We start from the raw sequence: 16,336 nt of genomic DNA, 5'->3' as shown, positions 1-16,336 counted from the left end.
CCGATCCCAGGCTGGTGAGGATGATGGAGCCCAGTAGCGAGTGTGAAAAGGCTTTCGCAGGGCGCTCTTTGGTAACCTTATCCTCCAGATACTCAAACAGACCGCGTCCTTGTCGGAGAAGCTTAAAAAAAAAAAAAGTCATGGGTTAGGCAGGCAAAAGATGAATCATAACCCTCCTTTTTCCATTTGGAGGCACATTAGATTTAGATAGAATCTGAAATCTACTCTCATGAATATGACAGGATAGACTAATAGTTGATCGAATCTGATCTTCTCAGGGTGCAAGAAGGGCTGATCTCTTACACGGTACTCTTGTCCTCCCTAAACAATCTTTGCAAGTGTTTTTTGTCTGCGATACCTTTTTAGGTGACCTCAGGAAGCCATCTGTCTTGATCTTCAAATCCAGTGAGTTGCCTCCAAAAAAAAAAAAATGGTTTAGTCAGTACTCCTGAGATTCGCGTGAAGCACAAGGAATCCCAGGGAGAACAGAGAACACGGGTTCGAGAAACTTCGTATAAGTAAACCTATATAAATGTTGGGATAGGACGAACACTCTTTCAAATTTAAGAAGAACAGGAACAAGAGGGGAACTTTATTCTTCCCCCCTGGAAAACTGGGTAACTCTCTCCCACCATTCCAGCGTATGGATAGAAAAATAAGGAAGGAAAATTTTCAGAGGGGGGAAACACTCCCAGATGTTTCCTGTCACTGCTGTTGACTTGGGGTCAAGCTCCCGGGAAGGGGGAGCTCACATTGCCTTGGGAAGGGTCAGCTGTGATTGAAGCACTAAGTACAAGAACCATTAAGATATCTCGTGTCTGGCGCCATTTTTGCTGGGCAAATCAGCTGCCGGGATTTTATTTATGTTCTGTGTCCCTGGATCCACGTGAGGACTGAGGCTTGAGCCTAGCTGGCCATGGTATGAATTCCAGGCTCACAATTCAGCAGCTGCCAAGTGTGAGGCCAATACCAAAGTGCCCCAAATAAATCTGCAGGTCACGAATCTTCGGAGGTTGGTGGACGCATGGAATTCTACAAGAGAAGTCTGTCTCAGTAGCATCCTTTTTACAGAAAGACTTCACTCCCTGATCCATACTCCCACGTTCTCTTCTTTCACTAAACAAGAGGGCTCACCTCTTTTCTAGAAACTTCGAGACTTTTTGATTTTGCATTCAAGTCAGGACATGACCTCTGGAGTGACTCCACTGCGTTCACCTTACAAAAAACACTCACCTTACAAAAAACACTGACTACAGAGAGATGTTCCCATAACAGTTTCCTTGAACTCGTAGACTTCAAAGTCTAAACTATGTATCTCTGAGTATTTTTAAATTTGTCGTGTTTCTTTTCAATAGCTTTTTGAGGTATACTTTACAAACTATAAAGTTTACCTATTTCAAGTGTGCAATTCAATGATACTTATTACATCTACAGAGTTCGTAATATCACTACAATCATTTTTCTGACATTTCATCGCTCAGATGATCTGCTATGTCCCTTTAGAGTCAAGCCCTGTTCTCAGCTTCCGCTCCAGGCAACCACTAATCTACTTTCTGTCTCTTTAGGTTTGCTTTCGGCACGTTGCGTGTGAATGAGATCTTACAACATGCAGTCTTTGCACCTGGCCTCATTCCCTTGGCATAATGGTTTCAAGGTTCATCCATGTTGTAGCAGGTGTCTGGACTCATTCCTTTTATTTAAAAAAAATTTATTTTATTTTATTTATTTATTTTGAGAGAGAGAGAGCGAGAAGTGGAGGAGAGGCAGAGAGAGAGAGAGAGAGGGAAACAGAATCCCACATGGGCTTTACACAGTCAGCACAGAGCCCTAACCTGGGCTCAATTTCATGAACCACAAGATCATGACCTGAGCTGAAACCAAGAGTCCCACACTTAACTGACTGAACCACCAAGGTGCCCTGATACAGTCCACATTTTTTTTAATGTTAATTTATTTTTGAGACAGAGAGAGAGAGAGAATGAGTAGGGAGGGGCAGACAGAGAGGTAGACACAGAATCAGAAGCAGGCTACAATCTCTGAGCTGTCAACACAGAGCCCGACGCGGGGCTCAAACTCACGAACCCATGAGATCATGACCTGATCTGAAGTCGGACGCTTAACCAACTGAGCCACCCAGGCGCCCAAGCCCCCATTTCTAAGAGTCAATTTATCTCTCTTTTCCAGCTTGATGGTGTTTTTTTGTTTTGTTTTGGTTTGGTTTGGTTCTCCAGCTTTGTTTAATAAAAGAATTTAAGGTCCTAATTTTGTTTTCAGGAATGAAACTGAAAACAGTAATACAACACAAATGGATTATTTTCACTCAACAAAAAAAGAACAAATGTAGAGGAAAACAGAGCAGACGCCAAGTCAAAGGCAGGGACAGAGCAGGAGGATGGCTCCACAAGTTGTAACAGACAAGAAACTACACTTGAGCCACTGGAAGGAAGGGCCAATGAGGAGAAAGCCAAAACCCAACAGACAAACAGACCAAGTTCCAAGCCAGAAACACAAGTGAGGACAGGCAAACGGTAAAGCAACACATGCTGTGATGTTCCATCCTCACGAACGAGGGGGTTACGGGAAGAGCCAGGGGGCAGGCAGCCTCTGGGTCTCTGGTGATGCTGAGAGGCCAGCAATGAGCAAGAGGAAACTGATTTCTTCACCTGACACGACTTTGAGAGCCAAGGATTTCTGCAGGAAGAAATAGAGATTTCACAGAGGCAATACAGGGAACAAGAACATTCCGAAATTCAGGTAACAAGCTTTTTAGAAGCCAGAGTTTATTTCTACTCAAAACAATGCTCAAAGAGGTTTAAGGGGATCCAAAGGCCCAAAGATATCTGGGTTTAACATAAAATTATAGTCAGGTGCTTGCTCTGGACGCTTCCATTTTACAATACCAGGAGTAGTTATTCTAAGCCTCTGGGCACTTCTAAGATTTGCCAATTCTTCTAGGCTGAAAGATGAATTTTCTGGAATTTTGACATGCTCCATACAAGGTGAACATTGAAGTAATAACAATAAAAACAATTCCAGAGGCATCTGGGTGCCTCAGTCAGTTAAGCATCTGACTCTTGATTTCGTTCGACTCAGGTCATGATCTCATGGTTTTGTGAATTTGACCCCCATATTGGGCTCTATGCTGACAGTGTGGAGCCTGCCTCAGATTTTCTCTCTCTGTGTTTCTCCCCCACTCTCTCTCTCTCTCTCTCTCTCTCTTAAAATAAGTCAATAAACTTAAAAATTTTTCAGAAACATCATCATTGCAAGAGAAAGAGTTATGTGATCAGACAAGAAAGCCACTGCAGAAAGTTCCAGAAGCAAAATGAGTAATCCCAAAAAAAAGGATACATTTATAAAAATTCTGTGGAAACCCTTCCTGCCATCTTCTCAGCACCCAGCTCCCCTGGGTATCACCTCAAAAGCTGAGGTCATGAGGAGTCTCGTCTGCAGAGATTAGGAGGAAAAAATTAAGGTTAGTAAGCCAGAAGTTGACTAGGAACCTATCTCTCCATTGGGCATGACATTTAAAAAAAATTAACTAATTTTTAAATTTACCACCAAGTTAGTTAGCATATAGTGCAACAGTGATTTCAGGAGTAGATTCCAGGGACTCATCCCCTAAATATAACACCCAGTGCTCATCCCAGCAAAGGCACAATCCTCCAGATTGGTTCATAGAGGACCAGCTTTCCGCAAGCCCCACAGGGACTCTTAATGCTGAAGAGAACTAGCAAGACAATGCTCTAAAATTATTCACTCTCTACTTCCTCACTGCTTCAAAGAAATACAATAAGGCACAAGGATTGGCACCATTAAGATCATGAACACATCCGTCACCCCTGAAAGTCCCCTTTTGTAAATCATGCCTTCCTCTGTCCCACCTGCATTCAACCACTGATCTGCTTGCTTTTTCTTTCTTTCTTTCTTTCTTTCTTTCTTTCTTTCTTTCTTTCTTTCTTTCTTTTCTTTCTTGTGCAGAAAAGGTGTTTTTATTAAAGCATGGGGACAGGACCCCATGGGCAGAAAGGGCGGCCCAATATCCGCTTTCTACTGCTGTGAATTATTTTGCATTTTATATAAATAGCACCATTCAGTATAGACTCTTCTACATTCCTTCCCTCGGCATAAATATTGTGAGATTCATCCCTGTTGTTCTGGGCATCAATAGTTTGTTCTTTTTTTCCAGCTTTGTTGAGGTACAATTGGCAACTAAAAATTGCATATATTTAAGGTATACAACTGGATGATTTGAGATATATATATATATATGTATGTTGTGAAATGATCTCCATAATCAAGCTAATTAACATACCTATCGCTTCCCAGAATTACCACCTTCTTTCTCTTTCTTTCTTTTTTACTGTTGCTATGAGAACGCGTAAGATCTACCCTCTTTGCAAATTTCATGTATACAACACAGTATTGTTTTTTAATATATAGTGAGTTTATTATGGTTATTTTTAAGTATCCTTAATACAGTCAGCATACCGAATTTTACATCCCTGGGTCTTATCTCATTTTGCACGACCGAAACTCTGTGCCCTTGGACCAACTCCCCATTTGTCCCTCCTCGCCAGCCCCTGGCAACGATGATCCTACTGTCTCCTTTTAGGAGTCTGTTTATTTATTAAAGTATTTTTTTTTTGAGAGAGGGAGAGCACAAGAAGGGGAGGGGGAGAGGGAGAGGGGGAGAGAGAGAATCCCAAATAGGCTGCACACAGGCAGCGCAGAGCCCAACGTGAGGGTGATTCAGAGGCTCAGTCTTCCGCTCAGGTCACGATCTCACCATTCCTGACTTTGAGCCCTGCATCCGGCTCTGTGCCGACAGCTGGGAGCCTGGAGTCTGCTTCGGATGCTGTGTCTCCCTCTCTCTCTGCCCCTCCCCTGCTCACACTCTCTCTCTTTCAAAAAAAAAAAAAAGTAATACATATGTTCCTTGGAAAATTCTGGAAAATAGAAGATTCGTGTAGAAATAAAGGTCATTGAGTATTCCACCACTCAGAAACAATCACTATTAATGATATCCAATGTATTTCTGTTTCCAGCTTTATTGAGGTATACTTAATAGACAAAAAATCATACATATTTAATGTATATATTTTGATGAATTTATGGACGTATGCATATACCCATGATACCATCCCTGCAGTCAAGGTAATAAATGAACCCATCATCTCCGCGAGATTGCTTGTGTTCTCTTGGTTTTTTTTTTTTTCCTTGTCTTCTTTTTTGGTAAGAACACTTAAGAAGAGATCTTACAAATTTAAGGGTAAAAAAATTTTTTTAAGTGTATTTATTTTTGAGAGACACAGAGACAGCGCGACTGGGGGAGAGACAGAGAAAGAGAGGAGACAGAGAACCCCAAGCAGGCTCTGAGCTGCCAGCACAGAACCCGACACTGGGCTCAAACCCATGAAACCCCAAGATCATGACCTGAGCCGAAACCGAGTCGGATGTTTAACCAACTGAGCCACCCGGGTGCCCCAAATTTAAGTTTTTAAGTGTGCAATGCCATTATGTTTGGATTTGTTAAGTAATCTCTATGCCCAACATGGGGCTTAAACCCCAAGATCAAGAGCCACATGTTACACCGACTGAGCCAGCCCGGCGCCCTGTAATGTTTGGATTTTTTTTTTAATTTTTTTTTTCAACATTTATTTATTTTTGGGACAGAGAGAGACAGAGCATGAACGGGGGAGGGGCAGAGAGAGAGGGAGACACAGAATCGGAAACAGGCTCCAGGCTCTGAGCCATCAGCCCAGAGCCTGACGCAGGGCTCGAACTCACGGACCACAAGATCGTGACCTGGCTGAAGTCGGACGCTTAACCGACTGCGCCACCCAGGCGCCCCTGGATTTTTTTTTTTAAATGTTTTTATTTATTTTTGCGACAGAGAGAGACAGAGCATGGATGGGGGAGGGGCAGAGAGAGAGGGGGACACAGAACCGGAAGCAGGCTCCAGGCTCCGAGCTGTCAGCACAGAGCCCAATGCGGGGCTTGAGCCCACGAACCATGAGATCATGACCTGAGCCGAAGTCGGACGCTTAACCGACTGAGCCACCCAGGCGCCCCTAGATTTTTTTGACATCCACCTTAGGGACAATAAAATGTTTCAAGATCATGCCCCATTGTATGTGTGTGTGAGTGTTTGTATGTGCTTAATCACTATTTTTGGACATTGTTTTCAGTTTTCCACATTGCAAATGGTTGTCCTTCAATATATCCCTACACCTTTATCATACAAAAAATTTTCAATTTTTAAAAAAAAATTTAATGTTTTAAAATTTATTTTTGAGAGAGACCGACAGAGTGCAAGTGGGGGAGGGGCAGAGAGCGAGGGAGACACAGAATCCGAAGCAGGCTCCGGGCTCTGAGCTGTCAGCACAGAGGCCAACGCGAGGCTTGAACTCACAAACTGTGAGATCATGACCTGAGTCGAAGTCGGATGCTCAACCAACTGAGCCACCCAGGTGCCCCCCAAATTTTTCAATTTTTAAGCTCTATCCTCATTTTTTTTTTTGAGAGAGAGAGAGAGAGAGGGAGAGAGAGCATGTGCGAGCGGCAGAGAGGGGCAGAGGGAGCAGGACAGCCAATCTTAACAGGCTCCACGCTCCGTGTGGAGCCCAACGTGGGGCTCGATCCCACGACCTGGGATCATGACCTAAGCTGAAATCAAGAGTTGGACACTCAACCGAGTCACCCAGGTGCCCCTCTGTCCTTGTTTTTAATTCCCAAGAGCTCTTGCTTTTTTTCTTTATTGATCCTTTATAACACACTATTCTTACGTCTCTTATGTAATTTGTTCTCCTATATGTCTGAAAATACCAGTATCAACTATCTATACCAATATATTTTTTCTGTTTCCTGTTCCCTGCCCTGGCTTTTCTGTTTCCTGTTCCCTGCCCTGGTCTTCTAAAGTCCTTTGAGTTTGCAGATCATGGCAGGCAGAGATGCTCCTTAAAAGTTTGTCTTCCTTCATATTTCAGAGAGAGGGGCTCGGGGGCTGTTGGATAGGGCTTGGGGACCAGTAGGACTCCCAGGGACAGGAGGTGAAATGGTAAGCCATCCCTATCATTGTGGGACCCCCAAATGCCCGTCGAGGGAGAAGGAAAGACTTTTCATTGGCCAACTGTCCTACAAAAGACTCTCTCAGACTCTAGGCAGAGTTGAAAGCATGATCGGACAGAGTGGGGACTGCCTTTTGAGGTTAGTGATCACGATTTGAAAGGCAGCCAGTCAACCTTAATCCGGTCAACCTTGGATTTGCTCCAAGATGTTTGCCCCTTTGATTTCATGTGCCCTGGTGGTGGTTTGGTGGGGGTAAGTTTATACAGGACCAGGCATGTAGAATTAGAAGGGAGGGAGGATTCACAGGTATTTCTAGAGGGAGCACGAATCGGACAAGAAGAAGGGCAAGTCAGGGAATCCAGGTCACCTGACCAAGAATGAGATGGGCTGTGTGGTGAGAGAATGGGTATGTGAAGGGGCTCACAGGTGGCAGTGATGACGGGACAGGACAGGACCATGGAAGCGGGAAACTGCTCGCAGAGGTAAGATTGGGGCATCTCATCCCAAGGCAAGTGACGAGGGCATGAGCTGGGAACCTTCAGTCTCGGGCAGGTCCCTGATGTGCATGTGAAACCCTGCAGGAGGTGACGTGAAGAGACAGAACGAGAGGCACAAGTAGATCCTCGGCGACAGCAGGTGAGAGAGAAAGGGTTCCTTTGTCTGTCATGAACTCGACAGAGGTCTTCCCCACGAAGAAATTTCACAGAAGCAATAGGGAACAAGAACATTCTGAGATCAGACAAGCTTTTCAGAAACCAACATTTGTGTCTTTCAAAACGCTCAGGAAGCTTTAAAAAGGCCCAAGGGTCTAAAGAAAGCCAGGTTTCGGGCAAGTTTACTGGCCAGCGCTGACCGTGGGTTTCTCTGTCGCTAAGTGTAAATTTCAACCTGTTCCATCCTGTACCTCCACGATTCTTCTACGCGGGGAGCGCCGATTTCCGCCGACTGGCAGCGTGCTCCGAAGGCGAGCGCTCCGAGAATGACGACATAAACCACGGCGGTGGCAATCATCATCACTGCCAAGAAGAACATTCTAGGATCCAAGGAGACAGCTGCCGTGGCAATTCCAAAAACCAAAGCCATTAATCCGGTGAAGAATAAAAATGAAGTGTCAGCAGAATCTACCCGAACACAACTTTTTGGATGAGTGTGGATATTGTCTGCAACCAAGCATGCTGACAATAAGCCCGAGGTGCTGAGATCATGATGAATCTTAGCTGCCGGGATCAGGGAAGAACGAAATGAAGGTCAGATACATCGACAGATGTCCTAGGAAACTGTTTTCCCTGTATGGGGTGACATCACCTTTAGATGACGTTTCAAATTCTGTGAATTACAAGTTACCCAAGAACCATGGTATGGTTCAAAGGGCCAGCGGTCAGGACAGCCTGGAGACGGACTTCCGTGGAGTCAGGATTTGCTGGAAACTCAGGGGGTCTTAGTACGTATTCTTGATTTGCTTTGGACATTTCTTTCAACAACCTTCATGGAACGGTCACAAACTTCTGGATTCTATAGAGAGCCCACTACCGAATTGGGTGCCCCAGGTAGGAAGCCCTGAGCTTTGCTAGCAAACACGTCGAGACTCGGAATATACATTGCATTTTATGGGAATAGCAACCCTGTCTGGTGGCATATTTAAGATTGTGGTACTAAACCGGACACCCATGGAACGGAGCACAAAACAGGAGTTGTGTTATCGAACGGAGACGCTGAGAGATCACAGAGTAGGTGCTAAAAGCCATATGTGCCTCAGACGAGGCAGAACGGGGAACTTTGAACTCAGTACAGGGGTCCGTTCTCTCCTCCTCTGCCAGTGGGGAGACCCGGGTGCCGCGTTTGACGTGCAGGAGGGAAGAAAGCTTGTAGAAGTTTCCCACTGATGCTCTTGTCCTGGCCTGAGTGAACTGAAGGGGTTTCTCGAGTTCCCCAGACTTCAAAGGGCCACTGGTGAGGGGCAGAGTTAAGGCCAGAACCACGGGGAAACCCCGCCTTGGTTGGCATTTCAGCAGATAGACGGGCTGCCCGCTGACTGAGGACCGTGAAGGACCCATGTGAAGACAGACGTCGTGTCTCATCCCTATGGTTCACAGCGACGATCTCAACTCAATCAAGGGACTGATTCAATCAACTCAACCGACTAGTCCTCTTTCTCATTGTTCATCTTCCTTTTTCCAGGCACATAACCCAGCAGCAAATCCTGGTGCTGGGCACGATCTGTGACATTTGAAGACATTTTTAAGAGGCACGTCACAGTTAGGGGTCTTCTGTTTGATAACTACCTTACTCATTTTATTTTTTTTTTTCTAATGTTAATTTTTTTTTTTTTTTTTTGACAGAGAGACAGAGGGCAAGTCGGGGAGGGGCGGAGAGAGAAGGAGACAGACTCTGAAGCAGGCTCCAGGCTCCGAGCCGTCAGCGCAGAGCCCGACGCGGGGCTCGAACCCACGAACTGTGAGATCACGGGCTGAGCTGAAATCAGACGCTTAACCGACGGAGCCACCCCGGCGCCCCCACCGTATTCAATCTAATCCATAGGTAATTTGTGTACATTGCTCACATGGGAGTCTACGTGATATCGGTGCTGATGTTAAGGGAATATGAAGAAAGTTAAGTGAGTGACTTTTTAAGAATGGGAGTCACCGAAACAAGTACTTTTGCAAGCAGATGTCTCTTACTCTTCTTAACAAAAAATGGGAAAATTAATGGACTGCCAGCTCAGTGAGAAAAACTTGATAAAGGAGCACCCGGGTAGCCCATTCGGTTAAGCGTCTGACTCCCAGTGTCAACTCAGGTCATGATCTCACAGTTCGTGAGTTCCAGCCCCACATCCGGCTCCACTCCGACAGTGCGGGAGCCTGCTTGGGGTCCTACCTCCCCCACCTGTCTTTCTGCCCCTCCCCTGCTCACTCAGGCTGTCCCCCTCTCTCTCAAAATAAGTAAATAAACTTAAAAAACAAACACGAAGAAAAGGATAACTTGATAAAAGATTACGTGATTTTTGCGCGTCGCCCTGAAGAAATTCACAGAACTCAGTGACAGCATGAACGAGGCTCTGTTCCCGTACTTTTAGGAGTGTGAACAGATGTTTTCCATTCCCACGAGAAACATCCCTGACCTCACCTGGTAGCCACAACAAAAAAATCCTCACGACTTCCAAACACACGGCGACTCGTATTTTTCAAAAACACAGTTTCCTGTACCTGATGAAGTGAATCTCCTTGACAACCAACAGCCAACTGGCTTCCAGGGAAACACCAAACGCGGCTCTTGGAGTGTCTCTTGTAGGAGGTGGGATCTGGATTGGGTAACTGCGGTAATGTGGGTTCTCACGGAAGTCACTTCACCCATCAGCTTAGCCTCCTCGCCATTCAGCCCATCGCAGAAGATGCCGAGGAGCTGGGAAAACTCCTTCCAGGAGAGGCTGTTGGGACACTGTCGTGCTGTAGTGATGGAACCGGGAGAAAAAAATCAGGAAATCATCCTTTGTCTCCCCCTGGCTGTGGATGGAGGTAACTTCATGCGGTTGCTCCTGATGAGGGTTTGGTCAAGATGAGGGAGGCCTCCTTCTAGGCCCACGTTATACCCGTGTTTCCCATCGTGCCTCAGCTCGAGAATTCCCACGTCCCTTGTTGAAAGCACAGTTCACCTGGTGCTTCACGGGGATCCAGGAAAGTAGACTTTCCCCAGCACCCGGGGCTTACGATCTGCAAAGACTGGGGAACACTGCTTGGAACCGTCCACTCTCTGCTTCTTTATTCACAGCTTCACGGAGGTAATAATGAAGGAAAAAACTGCACACAGTTAAAGTATCCAATCGAGGGGCACCTGGGAGGGCTCAGTCAGTTGAGCCTCTGACTCTTGACCTCACATCAGGTCTTGACTTCAAGGTCCTGAGTTCAAGCCCTGCACTGGCCTTCATGTGAAAGCATTAGCACATGAAAAACACATCCGTTGTTCCCAGAAGTTTCCTTGTGCCTCCTGGTAATTCACACCTCTCTGTCTCCCCTTGACCCAGGCAACCACTAATCTGTTTCTTGCAGATTAATAAAGAAGTGAATTTTTTCTTACTTTTATTTAAATCTCTGTTAGTTAAGGGGCGCCCGGGTGGCTCAGTCAGTTGAGCATCCGACTTGGGCTCAGGTCATGATCTCACGGTTCGTGGGTTCGAGCCCCGCGTCGGGCTCTGTGCTGATGGCTCGGAGCCCGAAGCCTGCTTGGGAGTCTGTGTCTCCCTCTCTCTCTGCCCCTCCCCCACTCATGCTGTGTCTCTCTCTTTCTCGAAAATAAACACTTAAAAAGAAAATAAAGGAAATCTCATGAACAAAAGCTTGAAAATATAACTGGCGAAAAAGAAGGGACATGGAAAACTCTAGACACAGGGGATAAAGACAGAAAGGACAAGATGTTCTGTTTAGAATCTTACAGATTTCAGTCACTTCAAAAACATGCATCACTACTTCAGGGATGGAGAAGCCAAGGCAAAGCATTTGCAGCTGTTGTTAAAATAATACCAACGAAGTGCCAACAGGACAGATTGGCAGGAGAACTTCTAGGTACCTACATGCCAGCTTCAAGTTCATTGTCACCGGAGGTTGCAGGAAGTCTCTCATTTGAGGAAGGTATTTCCTTTTCCTGTAATCTTTAACTTGCCAATGTATTGACACAGATAAAGCCATTTTTTCTTTAAAAAACAACGTAGATCCTGACCTGAGCCGAAGTCAGACGCTTCACCAACAGAACCATCCAGGTTCCCTATCTGCTTCCTTTTTCATTTCTAAGCATTCTTGATCCTTTTGCTGATGATACCCTATTCTGACTTCATTTGTACAATTTCTGTACACGTGGACAATGTCAGTTACCGAGAGCAAGACGTTTTTTTCCCGTCAACTGCTCCCTGTTCCGTCTTCAGGTCCCGTCCATTGCTTTGAGTCTGGGGTCATAACAGAGGCGCTCCTAAGGGGTCTAGTTTCAGGGCTCTCCATTCATCTGAAGAAGCGAAGGGAGATGTTTGGGGGGCTGTTGGCTGGGGCTTGTGGACTGTTTCGGGGGAGAAGCTGGCATGCTAAGTCCCCACGTTCATTGCGGTCATGGGAAGTGCTTAATTTTGGTAGTTTAAAGGACACCTTCCCACACATTTCATGAAACTATCTCATGACATCCAGACGCTGCTTCTGAAAATCAAGTTCTGTGTCAGGTAGACCTGACCTGACATCTTCCTGAAGCACGACCACTACTTGATGGTGCATTTAGATTCCTACGTGTTAGATACAAGCGATCACATTCAAGATGAAAGGCTAATTTAAGAGGAAGGACTGGGGGCCCCTCAGCGGCTCAGTCGGTTGAGCATCCAACTCCTGATTTCAGCTCAGGTCGTGGTCCTGGGATCGTGGGGTCGAGCCCCGAGCTGGGCTCTACACTGACCTTGGAGCCTGCTTGGATTCTCTCTCTTTCTCTCTCTCTGCCCCTCTCCTCTGCTCATGCTCTCAAAATAGAATAGGATAGAATAAAATAGAATAAAATAAAATATTAAAATAAAATATTAAAATAAAATATTAAAACAAAATATTAAAATAAAATAAAATATTAAAATAAATATTAAATAAAATAAAATAAAAATTAAATTAAATAAAAAATTAAAATTAAATAAGAAATTAAAATAAAATAAGCAATTAAAATAAGAAATTAAAATGAAATAAAAAATAAAATAAAATAAAATAAAATAAGAGGAAGGAAACTTTGGACAATTGCCCAAGGGAAGTGTATTTTCCATACTAATTGTCAGTAGGGAACCCAGGGCCAAATTTAACAAGCACGAAGTTGAGCGGGGACGAGGGATCCCAAATGTTTCCCACGGTTGGTATTGCTCTGGCCTTAGGCACACTACTGAGCAAACTAGAAAGCATCACTTGTGAATCGCAGAATTAAATGGCCACCAAACTAACCCAAATCTTGATGGGTATTTTAACAGATAAATGTGTCACTTGCATCTTCCAAACACACCAGGACCCACGTGCGGAATAACGCCATCTCATCAGTGGGTTTATCGGCCAACTTGCCCATCGATGGTTTTTCTTAGCGTATGCAGACAAAAGCCATTTCCTGAATGAGCGCAGCTTGATACAAAATTACCACTCATGATCTTGGGCCAACACAAATGGCCAAATCCTGGGTTTTCCAGAATCTGCCCGTTGCCTGAAGTATGGGTCTATGTTTTCCCCCAAATGAATAACCAAGAATCTCTAATTCATTTGGAAAATTTTGTTTGTTCTCCCTACTGTGAAAAACCACTATTATAGTAAATTCCCCAAAAACAGACCTGTGCGACGTTACCACTCCTCTCTATTTCTTCTTCGTGTGTGTGTGTGTGTTTTCCCGCACCATAGAGCAGACCTTTGGAGCTTTTGGAACCTGGTTGGAAATGTTTTCCCCCTCAACAGCCTTCGGGACTTTTCCCGTCTAGTTCCATATGCTTCCTTTTCTAGCAGCATTGACTTCAATTTGCCCACGTCATCCTCAACACGCCTATTCAAGTTTGATGTTTTATCAGATTTGAAATAGAGCACCTAGGGAAAAGTTACATCTTCTGAGTCCACAGGGACTTTGGGAAGAGGGAGGGTGTCCTCTTGCGGAGGGTCGACTCTGTCCTTCGGCACATGGCCAAACTTTTTTTTTTTTCTGCAAGAGACTTCTTGATCGTGCTCGATTTATGTGTATGTATTTTCTCCATCTACTTGCGGTTGTAAATGGGAGTTTTGTTTTGTTTTTTATCAGTTCCGGTTATAAGTGGTCTTTACTCCCAGGAAGGAAAGCTACCTGACCTTACCTTATGTCTAACCGTATTTATTTGCTTCCTCCTTTTTTGTTCTGGTACATCCCCTATCACTGTGGTCTTCAGAATGGGCCACACAGTCCCTGGGGAGGATCCAGGCACTTTCCAGGTACCACACAGGTGTGACAGCTTTAAGGGAATAACTTCCAGGTCCTCGCCTTCTGTATGTGCTCGAGCTTTGTTTTTGTTTTCAGTTTAGTTTTAGTAATGTCTACACCCAACACAGGGCTTGAACTCACGACCCCGAGATCCAGAGTCACACGCTCTTCCGGCTGAGCCAGCCAGCAGCAATACCCAACAACCTGCAAGGTGTCCCCTTTTGAAAGTGCCCTTCTCCTATTTAAGGGACGAAAAGCAGTGGACAGAGGCTTTGTTTTCATCTGTTTTTGTTAAACCTCCAGGACGGGAAACCTCGGAAAAGTTCAAAATATATGCTATCTGTGCTAAGAAAATGAATGACTAGTGATTGGCAATATTGTTCAAGTGACCGGGCGTTTGCCCGTTTTTGCTTTCAGCCCTTCTTCGCCCTCAAATGGAAGGAGAAATAGACCCTCCAGCTCGGAAAAAATAATTCAGCGGCACGTCACTGTAATGGATGTGCGTATCTAAGCAACTCCGAACAAAGCCAAAGAAGGGAGCCACGTTGCTAGAAGCCTCATTCCATTTCTATCTGGCAGTGTGAGGTTTTCTGCACTTAAATCTGTGACAAAGAAACACAGGAGGCGGAACCGTGTCTCCTTGTAACCAGAAGGAAGAGCCATTCATGGAAATGTGCACAAGGGGAAAGAAAGACCCAGCTCACTGAGAGAGGCGCTGCTCCTAACAACAGGTCATGAAAAATGAAATCTTATGAAAATACGTAGTATACGGGCGCCTGGATGGCTCAGTCGGTTGAGGGTCCGACTTTGGCTCAGGTCATGACCTCACCTCCGTGGGTTGGAGCCCCGCACCAGGTTCTGTGCTGAGCGCTCAGAGCCCGGAGCCTGCTTCCGATTCTGTGTTTCCTTCTCTCCCTGACCCTCCCCCACTCACACTCTCTCTTCCTCAAAAATAAAATAAACATTAAAAAGTGTTATATTTAGGAGCGTCCGGGTGGCTCCATCAGTTAAGCGTCCGACTTTGGCTCAGGTCACAATCTCGCGGTCTGTGAGTTCAAGCCCCGTGTCAGGCTCTGTGCTGACGGCTCGGAGTCCTGGAGCCTGTTTTCGGCAGCTCAACCAAAAACAATATTGTAAAAAGCATTTTTAAGGCACTTCCAAGCACACAAAACAAAAGCAAGCTACCAATTTTATACAAGAAATGGTAAGTTTCTCTCACCTGGTCCGAGAGGCAGCTTTTTAGTCAAAAATTATATATATCTCGGAAATAATTTCCTCCGAACGGTCCGATAACACTCAAGATGAAATGATTTTAGATGAAAGGCGAGTAAAGCCGTCTCAGCGTTTCTTCTGTATGAATTAGGCTCTTGATTGGATCATTGAAATAACATGGATTCTCAAGAGAAGCAATTCTCATGCATCAGATCAGTTTTTTTCTTAATGCAATAATATACACGCCTCGGTCCTGTAGATTTGGAAGAAACGCCTAACAAGGAGAGACTGGGGCCAAATGCACATGCTAAGTAGCTTACTTGAATGTCCTAAGACACAGTTTGTAATAAAAAGAGGAAAGACAAGATGTTTTCCTCAGGTTGTCTTACACTTGGCCGTCTCATTTTGTTTCACCTGCAGAGAATTTGCTACAGATGTTACTAAGTGTAGGAAACTTCTAGCTACCACTCGCGTTGTACCAGTGTTTCCCAAACCTCTCTGAGGATAGGAATCACCTGCTCTTGGGGCGCCTGGGTGGCTCAGTCGGTTAAGCATCGACCTGACCCTTGATTTCAGCTCAGGTCATTGTCTCTTGGTTTGTGAATTCGAGCCCCGCATCTGGCTCTGTGCTGATAGAGCAGAGCCTGCTTGGGATTCTCTCTCTCTCCCTGTCTCTCTGCCCCATGCTCGCACGCTCTCTCTCTCAAAATAAACAAACATTAAAAAAAAAAAAAAAAAAGGAATCACCTGCCCTCTTGTGAAACATATAGATTCTGCAGGCTGCCATGTGTTATCTAATCAAGTAGGTCTGCAGTGGGACCCGGAGTGTATATTTTTTATTTTTACTTATTTTTTAGGAATGTATAATTTGGAAAATATAGATTGGAAAAAAAAACCCACTTATGCCCAGGAAAAAAATATTGTCAAAAATATACCAGATATTAAAATATTAACTGTGTTTATCTTTGGAAGATAGATCTATGGATATTACTTACAGATTCTCAGGCTAAAGAGGACAGAGCACATTAAAAATATTTGGTGGCAGTAGTCCCACTTCAGAGATGGAAAAAACAAGCACAGAAGCTTATTTGCAGACGTTTCAAAACAATACCTTGGGGCGCCT

This window comes from Prionailurus viverrinus, chromosome E3 (assembly GCF_022837055.1).
Source record: "Prionailurus viverrinus isolate Anna chromosome E3, UM_Priviv_1.0, whole genome shotgun sequence".
Lineage (NCBI taxonomy): Eukaryota > Metazoa > Chordata > Mammalia > Carnivora > Felidae > Prionailurus > Prionailurus viverrinus.
This window is presented reverse-complemented; position numbering follows the sequence as displayed.